At 40.4% G+C, this 21,771-nt stretch overlaps 1 protein-coding gene across 6 annotated transcripts in view; it reads left to right on the top strand.

Moving 5' to 3' along the window:
* The window catches only part of chd9 (chromodomain helicase DNA binding protein 9), a 196,967-nt gene that overhangs the window by 19,881 nt on the left and 155,315 nt on the right, over nucleotides 1–21,771 (top strand). For 4 of the 6 annotated variants that reach the window (XM_078400392.1, XM_078400386.1, XM_078400387.1 and 1 more), the window contains exon 1: nucleotides 17,232–17,337. The exons of 1 other annotated variant lie outside the window; for it this stretch is intronic. The gene's annotated coding sequence lies outside the window, so the exon portion shown is untranslated. Of the gene's footprint in view, nucleotides 1–17,217; nucleotides 17,338–21,771 lie in introns of those variants that run through there. One more of the 6 variants, XM_078400388.1, reaches the window with a different exon arrangement.

Below are 21,771 nucleotides of genomic sequence, written 5' to 3'. Positions count from 1 at the left end.
TGGTGAGTGTGTTTTTATTAATTGTTTCCAAAGTGCCACTAACCAGTTGAAAATGTCATATTAAAGAACAGGTAGAATAACTGAGCTTTTGCTTTGCATTTGAATGCCTTTGAAATACGTAATTGAACTTTAGACGCCCCAAATTGAACGTGAAATTGAACACCAGACACACTAAATGTTGCTCTGCTTCCACCTTGTGCCACGGTGTTTTCTGCTTGCCAGGTGAAGAACACCTTTCTGATCTTAACATGGGGAGCTGTTTCCATATTAAGGGAAGCTATACAAAAAGGAGATCCTTTGGGGGGGAATTTTGTTCATGAGGATGTTGACCTACTTTCAAATGTAGTAATAAAATGTGCAGTAACTTTGAGACATAATTTGATATACAAGGATTTCCATTGAAATATTCTTTTGGAGCCACATGCTCTGCAGGTGTTAGAATTTGAAATGCATCAGTATTGCAACTCAACAATTGAGCAGCATATTGGAATAATCTATGTTGTTGGCCAGTACTTTTGATCTTCTTGTATATTTTTTCGGTGGAAGTTCGTCAATGGAAATGTAAACTCTCCTTCCATAGATGCGGCTTGACCTGAGTATTTCTAATGCTTTCAGGTATATTACCTAATCACACCTGTTTATTGCCAGCAGGTGTAAATGCATTGCACACAGAAATAAAATAAGTGGGAAGGAAGATTATGGGACTATGGTCATGTAATCCTGTGTATGATACAGTGATTAATATTCCAGGTATCTCCTTATCTGGAAGGAGAAAAATGCTGGAGTAAATCAGTGGGCCAGACAGCATCCCTGGAGAACATGAATAGGTTACGTTTCAGATCAGGATCCTTCTTCAGATGTTCTTCAGGAATGCTGTCTGACCCGCTGAGTTACTCCAGCACTTTGTGTCTTCCTTTGTAAACCAACATCTGCAGTTCCTTGTTTCTACTCCTAGTTTATCTGGGCTGGCTTGTTAATGCAGGTATTTATGGACAATGGTTTAGGAACCATTCCGTGATGTATTGATTTTGTTCCACTCAAGTACAATACAATACAATACAATATATCTTTATTGTCATTGTACAGGGGTACAACGAGATTGGGAATGCGCCTCCCATACGATGCAATAATTTAATTAACTTAAACAACAACAACCCAACAAAACAAATAAATACATACTCCTAAAATATGTCTCTTCCTCCACACCACCTCCCCCTCTCCCCACACCCACACACACACACACACACACTCTTTCCTAGCCAACATTACGACAGAGTTTCTCTTTGCTTCACCTTTCACCCCACCACCCTTCACATTCAACAGTTCATTCTTCATATTTTTCACCATCGCCATCCACTTTTCAGCATTTAAAATTAACCTCTCTGGAGTCCTGGTTTGCTCTTCCATTTCCACCGACCATTCTTTTTCCCGTGGCACTTTTCCCATGCAACTGCAATGGAGAAGACTCCTGTTTTGTTTAATGTCTTTCAGGCACACAAACAGGCCATTACAATCTAGTGTATTGCATTTAATGTTCATGACGTGGTCTTCTGTGCATTAGAGAAACCAAATACAGATTGGATGACTGTTTTACAGAACATCCCCAGTCAGAAGTAAGGCCAACCCTGAACTTCCATTTTAATTTTTAATCTTACTCCTTCTCTGATCCCTTTGCCTTTGCATAACATTCGAGCAAAATAGGTAACAATGTAGTCTGGTGGAACAATTCTCCATCTTCTGTCTGGGTACATTGTGACTTAAGTTAACGATTTCTGGTAATTATCTTTTTTATATTTATTCCACTCATGGCTGTATATTCCGGTTTCAATTTTCCTTTTTCTCACTTCTGTCTATAATTGTTGGTTTTTAAAGTAATTATTACCTTGCCAATTTTAGTCTGCATATTATTACAAACTTTCTGCCTATCTCTTAACCTTCTCCCTCTTTGCAATTTGTTTTCTTGCTTCTCCAGCTCTGATAAAAAGGTGCTTGACCTGATATGTTTACCCTACTGCTGCTGCTTGACCTGCTGAATGATTCTGGCACTTTCTGTACATGTCTCTAAATTTAACCCGTTATAATCTGTGAAGAGTGAACTGATTCAAAGTAGAATCCCTGAAATAAATAAAATTGGTAAATATATTGCAAAACAAAACATTATATTCTAAATTTAATAATTTTGCCTTGCATTCTGCTGAGCGATCAAAGAATATGTAGATTTGTACATGTCCCTCACTGGTCTGTCGAAAAGTTTTCTTTTAAAAAAAATACTGTGATTCATTGTGTGTTTGTTGGCAGCTGTAAAGAGCTATTTTCCAGCGTATGGCAATGAGTTGGAATGTATGCCGCACAGTTATCTGTGTTCCTACTGTCACTGTTGCTAAACTCTATGTTGCCAGCTGAGCATTCGGTGTTGAATTCTGAATCATGTATGTTTGAAATCTAGTTCTTGAGGTTTTGCTATTGTACAGTCTGAGAAAGCGCTTTCAAAAATCTGTGTGAAAGTCTATAGACCCTGCCACCTCTGCTGCATTTTTGGTTGCTTGTGAACTGATCCATCGTCGAAGGCCATAAAGGCAGTAAATAAGTTGAGAATGTAGGACAGACAAAGGGTGAGAAACTATTATGTCAGTCCTTGACTGCATATTTCTGTATGACACAGAAGGGAGCCATTCCATCTATCACAACTATGCAAGCTCTTGGAATACACCCATCAATACTGATTTTCCCCACTCATTTCCCTATAATCTATTCTCTCTCATATGCCCATCAATTCCACTCAATTCTCCTGATGTGCAAACTAGGGAGACAATTTGAGCTTAACCCACTAACTTAACAATGTGTTTTTGGGACGTGGGATGAAACTGGAGTACTTGACGAAACCTTTGTGGCCACAAGACTCTTTATAGACAGCACTCTGGATCAAAATCTAACTTTTGTCCCTGAGCTTTAACTGCTAATCCACTCTGTCGCCAACCCAATAATAAATTCAGTGGGTCCAGTTGTCTCACAGTTAGACACAAAATGCTGGAGTAACTCAGCGGGACAGGCAGCATCTCTGGAGAGAAGGAATGGGTGACGTTTTGGGTCAAGACCCTTCTTCAGACTAACCTAAAACTCTAACCTAAAACTCCCCTTACTCACCCTAACCTAAAACCTTTTCCCGTCCCCAACGGACCTCCTCCTCTTGGACTCCCCCAGATGGCCCTCTGCCTTCTTTAGACCTTTTCATTTCCAACTGACATCAACTGCCTCAAATTTTCCACTCCCCTTACTCACTCCCCTTACTCGCAGGTCTAAAAAACCCAGGCCAGTCTCACGCTGAATCATCTTCACAGATCAAAAGTTTTGATCCAGTTATGTGACTTCAAATCCCAGCATGATAGCTGCGGAATTCTAATTTAGAATAATGAAATTTAAATCTGGAATTAAAGCTAATCATATTCGCCACACAATGCTGGAGGAACTCAGTGGGTCAGGCAGCATCTGGGAAGGGAGTGGGCAGACAACTTTTCTGTTTGGGACCATTCTTCAGACTGATTTTCAGAATAACAGTGGTCGGTAAACATGAGGTTATCGGATTGTAGAACCAGTGGGTTCTACATCCCTTGAGTGGGTAAATTACCGTGAATGAAAGTTAGAAGGAAAATGCTTGCTACTAATCTCCAAGAAAGCTTGGTTTAATGATTAGATAATTTCTAGCAGATACCTTTGCTTTTCTGGTGTCATAATATAAGAAAATAACTGCAGATGCTGGTACAAGTCGATTTATTCACAACGCTATTGAGGGCGTGCAGCGTAGGTTTACTAGGTTAATTCCCGGAATGGCGGGACTGTCATATGTTGAAAGACTGGAGCGACTAGGTTTGTATACACTGGAATTTAGAAGGATGAGAGGGGATCTTATCAAAACGTGTAAAATTATTAAGGGGTTGGACACGTTAGAGGCAGGAAACATGTTCCCAATGTTGGGGGAGTCCAGAACCAGGGGCCACAGTTTAAGAATAAGGGGTAGGCCATTTAGAACAGAGATGAGGAAAAACTTTTTTAGTCAGAGAGCTGTGAATCTGGAATTCTCTGCCTCAGAGGGCAGTGGAGGCCAATTCTCTGAATACATTCAAGAGAGAGCTAGATACAGCTCTTAAGGATAGCGGAGTCAGGAGGTATGGGGAGAAGGCAGGAACGGGGTACTGATTGAGAATGATCAGCCATGATCACATTGAATGGTGGTGCTGGCTCGAAGGGCCGAATGGCCTTCTCCTGCACCTATTTTCTATTGTCTATTGTCTAAAATGCTGGAGTAACTCAGCAGGTCAGGCAGCATCTCGGGAGAGAAGGAATGGGTGACTTTTCGGGTCGAGACCCTTCTTCAGACCCTTTTCTGGTGTCAGTGGCTGTAGGATACTATTTCAGTGATGCACTGTGATAATGTCAAGCTGACCAAGATTGGGAAACATTTGCAACTAATGAGGGAGTAAAAAGGAGATTTGAGAAACTGCAGATGCTAGAATCGTGAACAAAACATAGTGCTGGATTCATGGCCTGTCCATTTCCTTCACAGATGCTGCCTGACCCACGGAGTTCCTCCAACACTTTTTTGTTTCGAGGGAGTAATAAGCACCGTTTAGCTACTATTTTAGACGTGTTATAGAGCATATGATAAAGATTGGAACTAACATGCAGAATTAAGGTAGAAGCTGAAGTGACATAAACTTCAAAAAGTAAAAATTATAACTTGAGTATTCTGGGGGAAAAAACGAGGTGGGGGAATTAAAATCCACCTAAATTTGCTTTCTTGAGGTCAAAGTTTTTGCGACGAGTAATTTTAGTTTCGTATACTTGGACCTTGTGCAACAATGTAACACATTTTCTGGGAACTTTACAGAGAAACCATTTCATAAAGTCACCTGTGTTTTGATAATTTATTGATTTGTTTTTGATTTTTAATGGAGTTGATTTGCTGACAACAACTTTATTTTTCACATTCAACTACACATAGAGATCACTAAAATATTGTTGGTTAATAACAAATGTTGCAATTTCAACTATGCAAAAACTGGGCCCAATATATTTTTCCTTTATTTCCCTGACTTAATTTGACCTTGAATGATTCTGAACTGTTCACTTTTGCTGCTTTGTGGGAAAAGAATGTTGATCGATGAAATACAAAGTGATTACCCACTCTGACGTAAATTGTCTTATTGATGGGTTTAAATGATCAGTCCCTTTTCAAGCCTATTGGTATGTTGCAAAGTAGTTCTGTGGAGTTGCCTCATCTAAGTTGCCTAATACATCTGTCAGCCTCGGTGCAAAAGGGCCTCAAATTCTCCGCCTTGGAGCAATTGGACCCTTCACTGTAAGGGGTCAGTCCTGTGGTTTAAATGTGTATTTTGCAATAGGGTATCCAACGTGAACACAGTAGCTAACTGTGTAGTACAGTTGTACAATTTAGTGGTACAATTTAGCATTTGTTTTACTTATAACTGCTGTACTATTTGGCATTGTGTGCTGCATTTGTGATCTCCCCAAATCCAGTTCCATGCCTCTTTTTAATTACTATCATTTATTTGGAAAAATGTGACTCTTTTCCCTAAAGTGTACCTGATATACCCACATGAGAGAATTTCCTGACTTGTTTGCTGTCAGTTCCTGAATGCAAATAGTTAAAATAAATAAAGAATGAATGGTGGGACACCCAAATGGATTTGGACCCTCGGCTTGGCTTAACTTGCTCTTTTACCTCCTTGACAGGGCAGTTCTATCTAAACATCGCCCCCCAAACAGTATGCTTTCTTTCCTTCAGCCAAGTTTTTTTATTCACGACGCAGTCTCACCTTAAGTTCTCCCTGCCTTCAGGTTCCAGACTGCTGAGCAGGATTGCACAGGCACTTGTTGTTGTGCTGCCGCCAGTACTCTGGAATCAGTCCCAGAATATAAATGTTGTGTATTTTGAGAGTACTGTCAATTAAATTTTTAAAAAAAAGTTCTGAGCATTAAAAATCTGGTATAAAATTCACGTGGCTTTGCATCATTTCTCATCTGATTAGGCTTGAATGTAACTAAACCGTTTGCCTACGGATGAGCTGTAGTTGGCTGCTAGGTGTGCCTGCTAGTTGGATTTATTTCCCTCTTGCCTTCCAAGGGACTATTGTGTGGGACTGTACTGCACCAACAAGTTGTTCCAGTAATTTCTTACCACATTGTATATATTTTCTCTCTCAAGACTTCTGCTGCACAAGATAAATATATCGCTGTGCTTTCCCTTTTCTGTCAGCATGACAGTGGTAGGGATGACTTCATTTTTCCATGTAACCAGGCTGTGCTTTCGTGGTCAGATGTACAGGAATACAACTTTCATTACTGACAGTAAGATCTGATGTGCATGGGTGGAATCATTAACTACAGTGCATAAATAAGCTATTTCTGCTAATGGGTCAGAACCTGTATATCATCAAATCTAATCCTCTGTTGTCTGTGATGCTTTAATATTATCCACTGCAATTATGGATTGGACTGATCTGCTTGTCAAATGCTATAGCACGATCTGTTTCATGTGCTTTTGAACTAAGGTTTTTGTGGGTGGTATATTGCTTTGCTTGTGAACAAATATTTATTGTGTGTGCGATGCTCATCTGCAATTTCCCTAATCCTATTATCGTATTCCACGTCGCCTTTACCATCCTCTCTGCATCCAATCCATCAATTTCACCTCCCACCTCTCACCTTTGTAATCTTATGTTTCTATTAGAAACATAGAAACATAGAAAATGGAGCAGGCCATTCGGCCCTTCGAGCCAGCACCACCATTCAATATGATCATGGGTTATCATACAAAATCAGTACCCCGTTCCTGCTTTCTCCACATATCCCTTGATTCCGTTAGCCCTGAGTTCTCTCTAACTCTCCCTTGAATCCATCAAGTGAATTGGCCTCCACTGCCTTCTGTGGAAGAGAATTGCACAGATTCACAACTCTCTGCCTTCATAACGAGAGGATTTGAGTACAGGAGCAAAGAAGTCCTTCTGCAGTTGTATAGAACCTTGGTGAGACCACATCTGGAGTATTGTGTGCAGTTTTGATCTCCAAATTTGAGGAAGGTCGTCCTTGCTATTGAGGCAGTGCAGCGTAGGTTTACAAGGTTAATCCCTGGGATGGAGGGACTGTCATATGAGGAAAGATTGGTAAGACTAGGCGTATTTACTGGAGTTTAAAAGGATGAGAGGGGATCTTATAGAGACGTATAAAATCATAAAAGGATTTTATGGATTTTAAAGGATTTTAAAACAAGCTAGATGCACGAAAAATGTTCCCAATGTTGGGGGAGTCCAGAATCAGGGGACACAGTCTAAGAATAAAGGGGTGTCCATTTAAAACTGAGGTGAGAAGAAACTTTTTCACCCAGAGAGTTGTGAATTAGTGGAATTCTCTGCCACAGAAGGCAGTAGAGGCCAATTCACTGGATGAATTTAAAAGAGTGTTAGATAGAGCTCTTGGGGCTAGTGGAATCAAGGGAAATGGGGAGAAGGCAGGCACAGGTTACTGATTGTAGATGATCACAATGAATGGCGATGCTGGCTCAAAGGGCCAAATGACCTCCTCCTGCACCTATTTTCTATGTTTCTAAAATGTTTTTTTCTCATCTCAGTCCTAAATGGCCTACCCCTTATTCGTAAACTGTGACCCTTGGTTCTGGACTCCCCCCAACATCGGGAACATTTTTCCTGCATCTAGCCTGTCCATTCTCTCTCATCCTTCTAAATTCCAGTGAATATAAGCCCAGTTGATCCATTCTTTCAGCTTATATCAGTCCTGCCATCCCGATAATTAACCTGGTGAACCTACACTGCACTCCCTCAATAGCAATAATGTCCTTCCTCAAATTAGGAGACCAAAACTGCACACAATACACCAGGGCCCTGTACAACTACAGTAGGACCTCCTTCCTCCTATACTCAAATCCTCTCGCTCTGAAGGCCAACATACCATTTGCTTTCTTCATTGCCACGCTTACTTTCAGTAACTGATGTACAATGACACCCAGGTCTCGTTGCACCTCCCCTTTTCCTAATCTGACATAATTCAGATGATCTTCCTTCCTGTTCTTGCCACCAAAGTGGATAACCTCACATTTATCCACATTATACTGCATCTGCCATGCATCTGTCCACTCACGCAACCAATCCCAATCATGCTGCAGCCTCATAGCATCATCCTCGCAGCTCACACTGCCATCCAGCTTTGGGTCATCCGCAAACGTGGATATGTTACATTTAATTCCTTTGTATAAATTGTTCATATATATTGTAAATAACTGGGATCCCAGCACTGATACCCCACTAGTCACTGCCTGCAATTCTGGAAGGAACCTGTTAATTCCCACTCTTTGCTTCCTGTCTGCCAACCAGTTGTCTATCCATGTCAATACTCTATCCCCAATACCATGTGCTCTAATTTTGCATGCTAATCTCTGGTGTGGGACCTTGTCAAAGGCCTTTTGAAAGTCCAGATACACCATATCCACTGGCTCTCTCTTATCCATTCTACTTGTTACATCCTCAAAATTACATTAATTCTATTTCTTCTAAAGTCCAAAAAGTGAAAGCCCAACTTATTCAACCTTTATACATCAACTTTTTATCCCTAGGAAATAATCTTGAGAACATTTTGCACACTCTGCATTGCAGGTATATCATTCCTTACATATGAAGGAACCCTTTGAAGTAATCCCAATTGTGGTCTCAAAGCCCAGAAAAATGTGGCTACTTTTACACTTCATACACCGTGCAATAAATTCAAACATTTTATTACCTGTGCACTTTTTATCATGTTTTGGGACTCCAGATTCTATTGAAACTCAACAATTTATAATTCCACTCTGTTTGAATAATAATTTGCTTTTGTCATTCTTCCTGCCAGAGTGAATATCCTCGCATTTCTCTGCACTATTGCGTATATGCCAGTGTCTTCCCTACTTAAAACTATAAGAGTAATCCAGCAACAAAACAAGCCTCTGAACTCACACTCTCTCCGGTCATCTGTCCATTACGTACAAAGACGTACAGGTATGTAGGTTAATTGGCTGGGTAAATGTTTAAATTTTTTTTGTCCCTAGTGGGTGTAGGATAGTGTTAACATAACATAACATAACAACACTTTATTGTCACTCGGCACAACACCGAGCGAAATTTCAGCAGTCACACAAAATACAGCAAAAAGAAAAGAACACAGGACACCCGACCCCAACACAAACATCCCATCACAGTGACTCCAAACACCCCCTCACTGTGATGGAGGCAACAAAACTTCCCCTCTCTTCCCCCCGCACCCACGGACAGGCAGCTCGACCCCTACCGAGGCAAACGACACGCACAGCCCCCGCAAGGGGATGGAAGGCCCCCCGGCCGAGCCGCCCCGGGCACCGAAACGTCCCGCGGCCACACCGGGCGATGTTAAGTCCAACGGCCGAGCCGCACCGGGCACTGAAACGTCCCGCGGCCGAACAGCGCTGACGATGTTAAGTCCAGCGGCCAAGCCGCACCGGGCACTGAAACGTCCCGCGGCCACACCGGGCGATGTTAAGTCCAGCGGCCGAGCCGCACCGGGCACTGAAACGTCCCGCGGCCACACCGGGCACTGAAACGTCCCGCGGCCACACCGGGCGATGTTAAGTCCAGCGGCCGAGCCGCACCGGGCACTGAAACGTCCCGCGGCCGAGCTGCGCCGGCAATGTTAAGGCCCGCAGCCGAGCCGCACCGGGCACTGAAACGTCCCGCAGCCGAGCTGCGCCGGCAATGTTAAGGCCCGCAGCCGAGCCGCACCGGGCACTGAAACGTCCCGCAGCCGAGCTGCGCCGGCAATGTTAAGGCCCGCAGCCGAGCCGCACCGGGCACTGAAACGTCCCGCAGCCGAGCTGCGCCGGCAATGTTAAGGCCCGCAGCCGAGCCGCGCCCCGGGGAAGAGACCTAATAAAATAAAGGTTTCCCCCCGCCCCACCCCCCCACCCCACCCCACACCCCCACCACACACCCCCACCACACATACACAGCCAAAAACAGAAACAAAAACCATCCCAACACCGACACAAACAAAAAAAAAGAAAAAAAGACAACAGACTGCCAGAGAGCCGCAGCCGTTAGGGGATCACTGGGCGGCACAGACTTGGTGGGCCGAAAAGGCCTGTTTCCGGCTGTATATATATGATATGATGATGATATGATTACTGAATCTTCTAGCCCATGGCTTTTCAAGTACTTATCCAAATCTTGTATGTTATAAGAGGTAGCTGTCTCCACCTCCCCTCAGGCAGTGAGGTGCAGACTTCTCCCATTGGGTAGAATTTTTTTTTTTCTGATCCTCACCAGATCTACTACCCCTCACCTTAAGCCTCTGCCTGCTTGATGTGCACACCTCTGCTGAAGTGAAGTTCCTCACTGTCTATCCTACCTATCGTGATATAATTTTGTAGAACTCAATTGGGTCCCATCTTGGCCACCACCACGGAAAACATACTTGGCCTCTCCTCATTACTGAAATACAGCCTCCTGGTGAATCTCCTTTATACCCGCTCCAATGCACTTGTATCCAGCTGTAGTCTAATGTATTAAATAGTTGTAACCACAACCTGTATGCACTTATTCACTGCCTCTCTCAGTATTCCCTCGGGTGCATTTATTGTCTATGTCCTAGCCTTATTAGACCCCAAAATGCATTACCTCACATAGTTCAGGATTAAATTACTTCAGGTTTTTTTTTTTGCCTGTCTTACCAACTGATCAATACCACTGCAGTTGTAGGCTATCATACTCACTATAAACAATGCCACCAATCATTGTGTCAGTGAACTTGCTGGTTATACCACTTGCATTCACATCCAGTTCACAAATATATATTACAAACAGAGACGGTACCAGCACTGATCCTTGAGATATACCTTTGATCTCAATGGCAAAATAACCACTTGACCATCACCCTGTGTCTCCAGTCAGTGAGCTAGGTGTGGATCCAATTTGTTTTTAATTTCCTTTAAATCGCAGAAAAATGATGAACAATTTACTTAAGACAATGAGTCCAACTTGTCTTGGCCTTGTATTAAAGAATGTGCTCCTCCATGTAAGCAAATAACCTTGTTTGACTTGAAATACTTGCACACTAATATTCTTCTGGGTTTTACGGACTTAGTTTCTCTGCTTCAGATGTCTACCTTTCTTTTTTTTTGCTCCTTATTGTTCACAACTCAAAAGGACAAAGGAGGAATCTTGCAACAATGGCTGTTGATTGCAGCAGCAGACTAATGAACTAAATTTATTTATTACTTATCAATGTGCATGGACATTGTGGGCTGAAGGGCCTGTTCTGCGGTCTACTATTATGCAGGTATGCAGGGAAGCATCAAAGCAAGTGAACTTGCCTCCACATCACCATATACAGTATATCTCTCATTTCCCTTATCCCTAACCAGTCTGAAGAAGAGTCTCAACCCGAAATGTCACCCATTCCTTCTATCCAGAGATGCTGCCTGTCCCGTGAGTTACTCCAGCTTTTTGTGTCTATCTTTGCCTTGATTATCTATTGGCTTAGATTTTTTGTTTGAGTGGTCAGCTGCAAAGCAAAAACATTTACCACTGACCTAAAGGATTTTGCCAACAGGTTTGTGGATCTCTTTGGCATGACCACCCCTTTAACTGAAGTCAGTGGTGGTCGGGTCTTAATTCAGAGGAAATTCCAGACATCCAGTAGCTGTAATGTCATTAACCCATCCAGGCAGCTAATCACATTTTTGACGAAAATCTCAACAGCAAATAGGGAAGAAAATAAAGTATTTAAAAGTTTTCAGTTTGTGTGTTCAACATTGCATAGTATAAATAACGACTGAACATTCACATATTTGTTTTAATTTCCACCTTAATTTTAACAAAATGATTAAAAAATAATAATTTGTGGTTGAACTAGTATAAAATTTGTACTTTAGGCCCCAAGTTTCCAAAGCAGCAGATGATTTTAAAATTCAAAAAATAGCATTTCAAAGATGTTTTACAGTAGATTAGTTTGTCATTAACTGAAACAGTTTTCATTTAAAATTGTTTGCATTCATCTTAATGATGTAGAGTGCAGAGTAGTGTGGTTTATAGAAGATTGCTGTGTCAATGATGACTCCTCTTGGATTTTAATACTTGGACAATGGTAGCATGGAAGTCTCCAACTTGGTGTCCATTTCATCAATAAATTATTGGAAATGCTGTTAGTTTTGCTGTTATTACAGCAGCAAACCATTGGCCATGTTCCCAAAGTCTCTTTTTGAGCTTAAGTACTTTGCTTTACGAAAACTTTCAAGGTAAGGTAACTTTTCAAAATAATTCTGTGAAGAAATAGCTGGAGGATCTCAAAGTTTGGGTAACATTTTGTATGTGAAATACATTACGAAGAGTCAAACTTTAACAGTATTTTGTGCTACAGACTGGTGAAACAGTCTATTTTCAGTGTTTCAAATTGCAAGTATTCTATTTATTTGCTAGAATGGCTGGAATGTGTTTTGCATTTCAGCCTTTTGCTTTTGCTGTTGGCTCAAAAACAGTGGGCATTTCCAACATGAGGAAAAACTGCTTAGTTGCTGAAATCTTAATCCGCTTATCAGTTCACTTTCCTGCTCGCTTTGGTTAGAGGTTGTGCTTAATGGCTATGATCACTGTTGTCTTAGAGTGGATAAAACCAATTATTAAACACTACAATATCTTAAAATGATATTCTTCAATGTCCTTTGCAGGAGGATCTGATCCATCACATCTTTAGTATGTCAGTGTATCTTACAATCAAGCTTTTGATTTTTATTGCTTTCAGTGTTTTTAATAATGTTACTTTCAGCTCCTCCAAGATTGTCTATAGCTTCCAGCACTGAATTTGATTTGAGAAACAGGTTAGATTCCAGTAGCAGTATTGAATTATTACAAGTGGATCAAGCATGTTATTTTACACTTGTTCATAGACATCTTTTGCAATATTTTTGCTTTCCTTTTCATCTGGTAAATATGGCACAGACTTTAATCGAGTACTCCTTGGTAGTTTTAATCCTTGGAAGAGTAATTTAACATGTCCTCTGTTGATCAAGTGTACAGGAATAAATCAATCTTGAATATATTAATCTTTAGAACGACCTTCCTATTGAATTTCACAGCTTTTATGATAACCCAATGACCAGATCTGTCATGGTAACTGATGGGACAGCTGTACTAGTGCCAATTGGCAGTTAAAATGTAGCTTAAGTATCCTGAATGATGAGACTATAGTTCCAGTCTCTGTCCAATTATATGTCTTATTTCGTTAACCCATTTTTCATATGGTTTTATAGGAATTGTGCAACAAGTGAACAAGTAGCCTTATAATTGTAGAAGAGTGGTAATACAGGAATTGGAAAAAGAAATGCCTTTGAGAGAATACCGTGTCAGGCTAATTTAACATTCGGCTGAATAAGGATACACTTGATTTTGTAGGCAAAAACATTTTACAGTGTTAAATTCAGATAATGAAAATAATTATATTGAAAATCATTGAAACATCAAATAGTGAAAGTTTTGGATAGAGTGAATGTGGAGTGGATGTTTCCACTATTAGGAGAGTCTAAGACTAGGGGTTATAGCCTCAGAATTAAAGGACATTCCTTTAAGACGGAGATGAGGAGGAATGCCTTTAGTCAGAGGGTGATGAATCTGTGGAATTCTTTGCCACAGACGGCTGTGGAGGCTGTCAATGGATATTTGTAAGACAGGGATAGATAGATTCCTGTGTAGGAAGAGACTGCAGATGCTGGTTTAAACCGAAGATACACTCAAAATGCTTGGCTAACTCAGTATCTCTGGAGAGAAGAAATGGGTGATGTTTTGGGTCGAGACCCTTAGATTCTTGATTAGTACGGATGGCAATGGGGAGAAGGCAGGAGAATGGGGTTAGGAGGGGGAGATAGATCAGCCATGATTGAATGGCAGAGTAGACTTGATGGGTCAAATGGCCTAATGCTGCTCTGATCACATGATCTTATAAATTATATTAGATCTCAATTTTAGCTTAACTGTAAAATGTATAATAACAGATTTTTGATATTGGGTTTCCTTTATATTTGATGTTTTCCACACCATTCTGAATGTTAGTTACCTAACGTGCTAGGTGTGGTGTTAATATTTACAGGGTGTAAACATATAGTCAGAGAACCATACAGCACTGAAACTGACCTTTGGGTCCACTGCATCCATGTCCTTGATCAGTTACCCATCTCATTGATCAGCACTTGTTCGATAATCTATGCCGAGGCAATTTAAATGATTGTTTAGACACTTCGTAAATGTGGTGGGAGTGTCTGGTCTGCCACGCACTTGGGATTTCAGATTCCAGCCAGATACTGGATGAAAACATGTTTCCTCAGATCCTCAAGTGCTTAGAAATATTACTTGACAAAGAAAGTTAGAGGTGGAACAGTTGTTGTTTCTGGTGTGCCCCATTAATGTGGAGGGTGCATAATTTGTCTCTGAATGCAGTTGCAGTAACTTAACAACACATAGAAAATCTAAACTTTTCAACACTGCTTCAACCCTTGGCCATCTGTCAGGAGTGGGTTTTCATAGCTTGGACAAAAAATAACTCCAAAGTATGAATGTTGAAGGCATTATTGTTAAAAGAGCAGGAGTGATTTGAAGTTGAATGTTGACATGCCATTTATTAGGGGGAAATCCTTCCCATGACATCTTATTTAGGTATCCTTTGCTATTGGAACAATATGGTTATGGAAATCAAACTTCCCCAAATCAAAGTTCCATGAGTTGCAACAGCAACTCCACTCCAAATGGGTTCTATCATCAAACCCTTCTCCTGAGTCAAGCACAAAATATCTGCAGCACTTCGCCATTGGACCCACTTTTAAAAGTGGCTTTGAGGAGCAACGGTTTAGTCCTCATTCCCCTTGTCTACCTTGGTGCAGTTTGCCTCTTGGGTTTCGTGCATACAAGAGTGTATGTTGTGATTGTGGGAAAATAGCAACAGGATTTCCATGTTTTAGTAGCCTCGAAATGTAAATAATTCTTGCAGTTATAAGTATTAATTATTTTGCAATTTGAAGGATTCACCCCTTTTTTGCATCAACCTTTTACTTAATCTTCAAACAATTAAGAATATCATTGTATCATGTCTAATAGATGCAACTTTACATATGCAACTTTACATGTGCAATTGACCCTGGAAACACGTCTATTGAGCCAATTGACTCCAGGTTGCTTTAAGTATCACAAATGATTGAAATCTCAAGGCTGTGTAATGGATGTTGCTATTGCCATGTGTGGTCTGGAAGTTAATAGCAAAATCAGCAGGGAAAATGCACCCATGCGGTGGAATGTTATCATGGAGTCAATAATTGTGGTTTGGTGTCATATTGAGCTAAATAACATTCTCGATACATTTTGTCTTTCACTGTATGCTCAGTAGATTGATTTCAAGTTTCCTACCAAAGGCAACAGATTGGGAAATATTTAGCTTGTGTTCAAATAAATGCCCTGCTGGCATGATCAATTCTTCCAGAGGCACCTGCTGTGGGTGCTGCTTATAATGGCCCAGATTCCCTTTGTTCTATTCTCTATGATCCTTCCGCGCTTGCTGCTGCTCCTCTGACTAGACGGAAAAACGGCTCTGCTTGCCTGTTAGCTAAGTCTTACGGCAAGCTTTAGATAGAAGTGAAAGAGGAGACCCACCCTAGTGAATGCTGGGGAGTGCCTCTAAGACGCAGTGCAGCCAAGAAAATCTTATTTTGAGGCGTCCTGTTGTACTGCTCCTTTTAATGCTTTTTGCTTTCATCATTGCAGCATCTGCAATTGCTGGTGAAGGTCCTGGAATGAGAAGTGATGTTGAAAAAGGCCTAGCTGACCTCTATAACGACCTATCTATTAGGGTTTCTTGTAAATTTAAAAAAATAGGCAAGGCTGTCATACAGTGTAGTACTGTACACTTACAAACTGGTACTCAAATGGCACCAAAAACTAGAAACTCTGTATAACGTCTCGGTGTACTACTGCTATACACTTGTACTGTATATGAGATGTTTATCTAAGATGTAAGTGCTTATGTATATGAAAACCTACTGAACTGTACACAAAAATGAATTTCACTGCACCTCGGTACATGCGACAAATAAAGTACCATTGAAGGAGTTGCTTGTACTGCCAGCGTATCCTGATAGCCTCTGAGGAAATTCCTGTCTTGGTCAATCAAAACCTTAACAGGAACAGCTTTAGGTTCTGAAGAGAAACTGGAGGCACAGTGCAAGTACACTGTATGACCCTTAAAGGAAAGTGCAGCATGCACTTTCTCCTGAAACAAACCAGAATGTGATTGGGCACAAATGAGGTATGATGGAAGGACCCTGAAGCCACCACATTGTGTGACAGTGATCTTCATCTCAACTTGCAGAATTACCTGTAATTGTGGCTGCCGAAGGTCGCAGGTCTTTGTGATGGTGGCCTTTGTGAACTTGAACCTTGCTGGGAATGCTTGACCATGTAGGCACAATCACTCTGGGCAGTAAGTGGTTGAATTTCTGGAATTTTTTGTCTTTTAGTTTCATTCCAGGAGAAAATATTTATTTCTCATTTTATTCGTGTAACACTGAAATGAGCAGTATTTCATGATTTGTGATTCTAGACCCATTCCCCTTCATCTCTATCACAGTTTATTATCTATTGAAGATCATTGGAAGGCCTGGAGCAGAGGTATACTATTTGTGTGGACTGTGAACACACTATGCCAAAGCACTGCAAACATAGGAATAGAAATTTAGAATGTTGGATCAAAAATATTGGAACCAGAGAGCATCTTTATAAAGATGAATTTTCCAAGCTATTTAAGGATGCACTGAGATGCAGGATATGATTAAGGCAAGCATCAAATAAAATGCAGGGAATACTCAGCTGGTCAGGCAGTATTCTGTCGAGAGAGAAACAGAGTTATCATCTCAGTTCACACATGTGTGGTAGTAATGATCCAGCAAAGTTCATGTGAAGACACTAGAGACTGCAGATGTTGGAACCTTGAGGGGAAAAAGCAAACTGCTGGTGGAATTCAGCAGGTCATGCAGCATCTGTGGGATTGGGGTGTGGAGGGAATAGACGGGCAACGTTTCAGGTTGGGATCCTTATGCACTTATGCTTTTGGGGGCTTACTTTGTGTCACTATTTTGCTTTTCAACAGATGCTGTTTTGGTTGATCTCTAAGGACTGTGTTTGTAGATGTGCACTCATCAAATCAAAAGAATATAAATAAAACTTCCAGAAGGACGAAACTCAACCTCTACCTTTCTTGTATATTAAGGTATGACATGAGCCTATCCACAATTTTTAAGACATCGGTTGCTCTGCTCTTTTCAGATTCTGCACATGTGAAAAGTTGTTTGTATTGAACTGGTGGCCTATAGTTTCATTTTAAATTATTAGACCAGCAATAAGTAACTGGATAGCTTACAAAGAGGTTTATAGGCTCAGAAAAGATGTAGGGCATTTTTAAAAACATTTGGTTTGATATTGGACATCCAACTGCTTAAATTGTGATGTTTACAAGAGGCGTTTGTGGCATCAGGAATTGCATTGGATATGATCTGCTTAGAAATGGTCATAGTTTGAAAAAGAGTACAGATGATGTGAGCGGATCCATTTATTTTTCTAGGCACATCGTACGTTGAGAGGAATCTGGTGTCTCCTGCCTTGGCTAGTCTTGGTTGATTCAGGGTGATGCACAGCTCTGTTATGCTGGGTGGTAAAATTTGAATTTAGCACATCAGTCAAATGAAGTGAAGTTTGACCTCCATCAGAGATTCACTAAAGCTTGTGAAGCTGAAATCTTGAGCATTCAGCGGCGACTTGATTTATTGGGTGATATATATATTCAAAGCACAGGCATGCCCACTTTGCACTAGCCACTGCGTATTAAAATGTGGGAGCAAGATTTGTCTTCTTTTCCTAGCTTGGGGCTATTAAGATCCATTGCAGTCTTGTATCTGGATATCATAGTCTAACTAATACAAAAGAGTTGGAGATTCATATTTGAATCATCTAGCCTTTGAGGGGTGACTTTTTGTTTAATAAATAGTTTTATTCTGGATTGAATATTGCTGCATTAAGCGATGCTAATATTCTATAGCGGATGAAGTGCAGATATCGAATATCACTTTTAGTGCTAAAATGCTTTTGCAAATGTTAAGGATTTAACTTTTTTTGCATTTTTTTATTTTTATTTTTTTATTTATTTATTTATTTTTTTTTGGAGTTTAAGATAATTTTTTTATTGGAGATAGGTACATAACTTACAGTCATACATTTTTAAATTGATAATATTGTCAATTATTATTATATTGTCTCCAATACCTTTTGCCCCTTTTTTTTTTAAAACTAGATAGAACTAAAGAAATAGATGAAGTAAAGAAAGAAAAGAGAGAGAAGAAAAATAAAAACAAAAACAAAAACAAATTATAAAGATAAGGAAAAAGTTAGTTAAAGAAGAATGGAGAAATTTATTAAAATAACAAAAACTTCCTTCGAGATATATTTGATTGTAAAATCTTCTCACTGCAACTGAGAATTCATCACGAAAAATCAAGACTTTCTTTTCTCTGAAGTAACTTGGTGCCCTTACTTTGCCACAGTGATAGATTTGCCCATGCTTTACTGGTTTTATATTCAGTACCTTGCAGTGTTTAGTGTGGTTTGTTCTGGTTAATTGTAAAATTTCAACTGAAGGACCAGAAATGGAAAGAGTCCTTGACCTTGCACAGGTGCTACTTGCCCTGTGAGCTTGTCCTGCATTTTCTGTTTTTGTTTAAGTTTTCTAGCTTCCTGTTTCTTTTTTAAACTTTACATAAATATTGCATGTGTTGCTTAAAGAGCCGAGGTGTCCAGTAACAGAATGAAAAGATACGGACACATTAACAAAGTTAATGTGTTGAATGTTGGCACTTCCTCGTCTGTCAATGATGGCAAAGTATTTCTTGAACTGGCATACTGATTTGCCAGAAGAACTGGCAGTGAGTTTTGGAAAGACCAAAGCTGAATAGTTCAGTTATTCATTGGAGACCCAGAACTTTATCTAAACCATCATGTCAATTGCAGCTTTATTATATTGTTTTAATAATTCTCAGATTAAAATAAATACCTGCCCATATCTATTTTGAGATTTTTTTTAAGAGCCCATGTTTGTTTGATAAAGTATTTTATGATCTATTAGTAACTGCTGCTCACTCAAACTCTCGTGGGTCTGGATATCAGCTTGGTAAAATATGGATAAATAAAGATTCCTTTGTGAATCTTCTGCATTTTCTTGCTGCTCCAAAAGACCATCTGTTTCTCATTTAAAAAAAAACGTTTGCAGGTCATTTATCCACTATGAATAAAATAACATCTTCCGGATCTGTCCTCATTCTCATCTCCTCTCGCCACCCCCTCCTCAATGTAATTTCTATTTAGAAGGAAGTCATGACTGTCTTGTGTTTAACTTTTAGTTATTTTGAAATATAGGAACACTATTATAACTTGCCACTTATTGTACATACTTGTGTATTTGTTATTCTGTCTGTGTTTGTATCAAGGGTTGATTTTGTTTGTATGTTTTACTTAGAAACCCATCGTGCTTTTTTCGAGAAGCTGACTGATTTAGATTATCAATATTTTTTATTTAGAAACTAGTCATTAATTTAGCATGAATAGCAATTTCAATTACTTTACAAAGGACTTGTGCATTTTATATTGTAGACAACACATTTATGTCCTTGTAATATCAGTACAATTTTTTACAGGATAAGGGCTTCCCTACTGATTTTCATCGAAAGCAGTGTCAGGATAAAGCAGGCTGCAAAATTTGGCAGCACACTGCCTGTTGTTTGGGTGCTTCTGGTGTCACTTTACTTCCAATTTGGCATGGAGTGCACATTTGTAGGATGAGTTGTGCCGCCCCCAACTTGGAAAGGGTGCTGGCACATGCTGTGCTCTCAATAGTAATGGCAATCAACTTGTATTCCCATAGAATCTCTTAATTGAGGGATTAAAACAAAGCACTCTTACGGCACTTCAAGTTCATTCTCGTACAAAATTCAGCTCTAGCTGTCTCTACCTCCTGCTGAGTCGGCTCAGAGAGTTTTCTGCTTCTGTGAGGGGAAAGGAGAACTGTCCGTCTTGACCACAAAATTCATTGCTGCACCAGAAGATTTTGGGTACAACCTGTTGCCACCGTTGTGCCACCCCTCTGAGCAAGCTGCAACATTACCTGAAATAGCTTCCAAAACTAGGAGCTAGATTGCACTTTTCTTTTAAGTAGTCAGCTAGCTTTAAGCACACGAGGTGGGGCTAGTATCTGTACCTCATGGGATCATAACACTGGCAGTGTCGAAAATGGTGCCTTCTTGTCCTATTTACAAAAAGCAGAGCAAATCCAATCTGACTAATGACTGCCTGATCAATTTACTCTCAATCATTGGCAAAGTGATCAATGGTGCTATCAAGTGGCTATTACTTATTTTCTTGCAAATGCCCAGTTTGGGCTTCACCAGGATCGCTCATTGCAGCCTCGGTGTAAACATAGGTCCAGGAGCTGAATTTTAAAGTTGAAATTAATGATGCCCTTGACATCAAGGCAGGATTTGACCAAGTACGACATCAAAGCATCTTAGTAGAATTTTGGTCTGTGAGCTTCAACGGGAACTTCAATGCTAAGGAAGATGGTTATCAAGAGATGAGTCAATTAGCCCCCAAGCACCATAATAGGAACAGCTCAAAGCAGTGCCTTAGGCCCAACTGCCTTCAGCATCTTCACCAATGACCTTCCTCCCATCCTGAAGTTGGAAGTAGGAATGTTTACTAATAATTAGAAATGGTAATTAACATTATGCAACTCCTCCTCAGTAAATGAAGCAGTCCACGCTTGCATTTGCAAGATCTAAACCACATTCAGGCATGGTTTGATATATGGAAAAGAATATTTGCATCACAAAATTCCCAGGCAACGACCATCTCTAATGAAAGAAAGCTTAACCATTCAATGCCATTACTACTGCTGGGTCGCACAGTCTCAATATCTTGAGGTTACCATTGACCAGAAATTCAGCTGGACCAGTTGTGAGTTCTGTGGCTACGAGAGCAAGTTAGAAGTTAGGTGTTGTGCAACAACTCATTTTGTGACATTCCTATGTTTTTTCACTGTCTTTTAAGCACAAGTTAGGGGCCCGATGGACTACTTTCCACCTGACTGGATGACTAGAGTGCCGACAACATTCAAGAAGCTCGATGCCATCAGGCACAAAGCAGCCCACTTGATTGACACCCCACCAACCATACTTTACATCCATTCCCTCCACCAACAGCCTACAATGGCTACATGGTGTATCACCTGCAAAATACACATTCAGGTGGCACAACAGTGCTCCCAAATCCACAAACTACACCGACAAGGAAAGCAGCAGGATTAGAAACTCCATCTTCTGCAAGTTCCTCTCCATGTCACACACCATCATGACTTCATTCTTCTTCATTGCTGGGTATTAAACCTTGAACTCCCTGGTCTAAGAGCACCTTGACCAGAGAGACGGCAGCAGTTCAAGGGGACAGCTCATCAGCAATGTTACTGAGGGCAATTAGGGATGATTAATGCTGGTCTTGAAGTGATAATCAGATCACAAAACTAAATTGGGGTGGGGAGGATGAGAGATGCCTTGTGTTGTGGTTTATAGCAACCAAACTGCAATACAGTTTCATGCATGGTGTA

The sequence above is a fragment of the Rhinoraja longicauda genome, chromosome 6, assembly GCF_053455715.1.
Source record: "Rhinoraja longicauda isolate Sanriku21f chromosome 6, sRhiLon1.1, whole genome shotgun sequence".
Lineage (NCBI taxonomy): Eukaryota > Metazoa > Chordata > Chondrichthyes > Rajiformes > Arhynchobatidae > Rhinoraja > Rhinoraja longicauda.
Note: the sequence above shows the minus strand (reverse complement) of the source record. Positions and strands in the feature narration are given on the sequence as shown.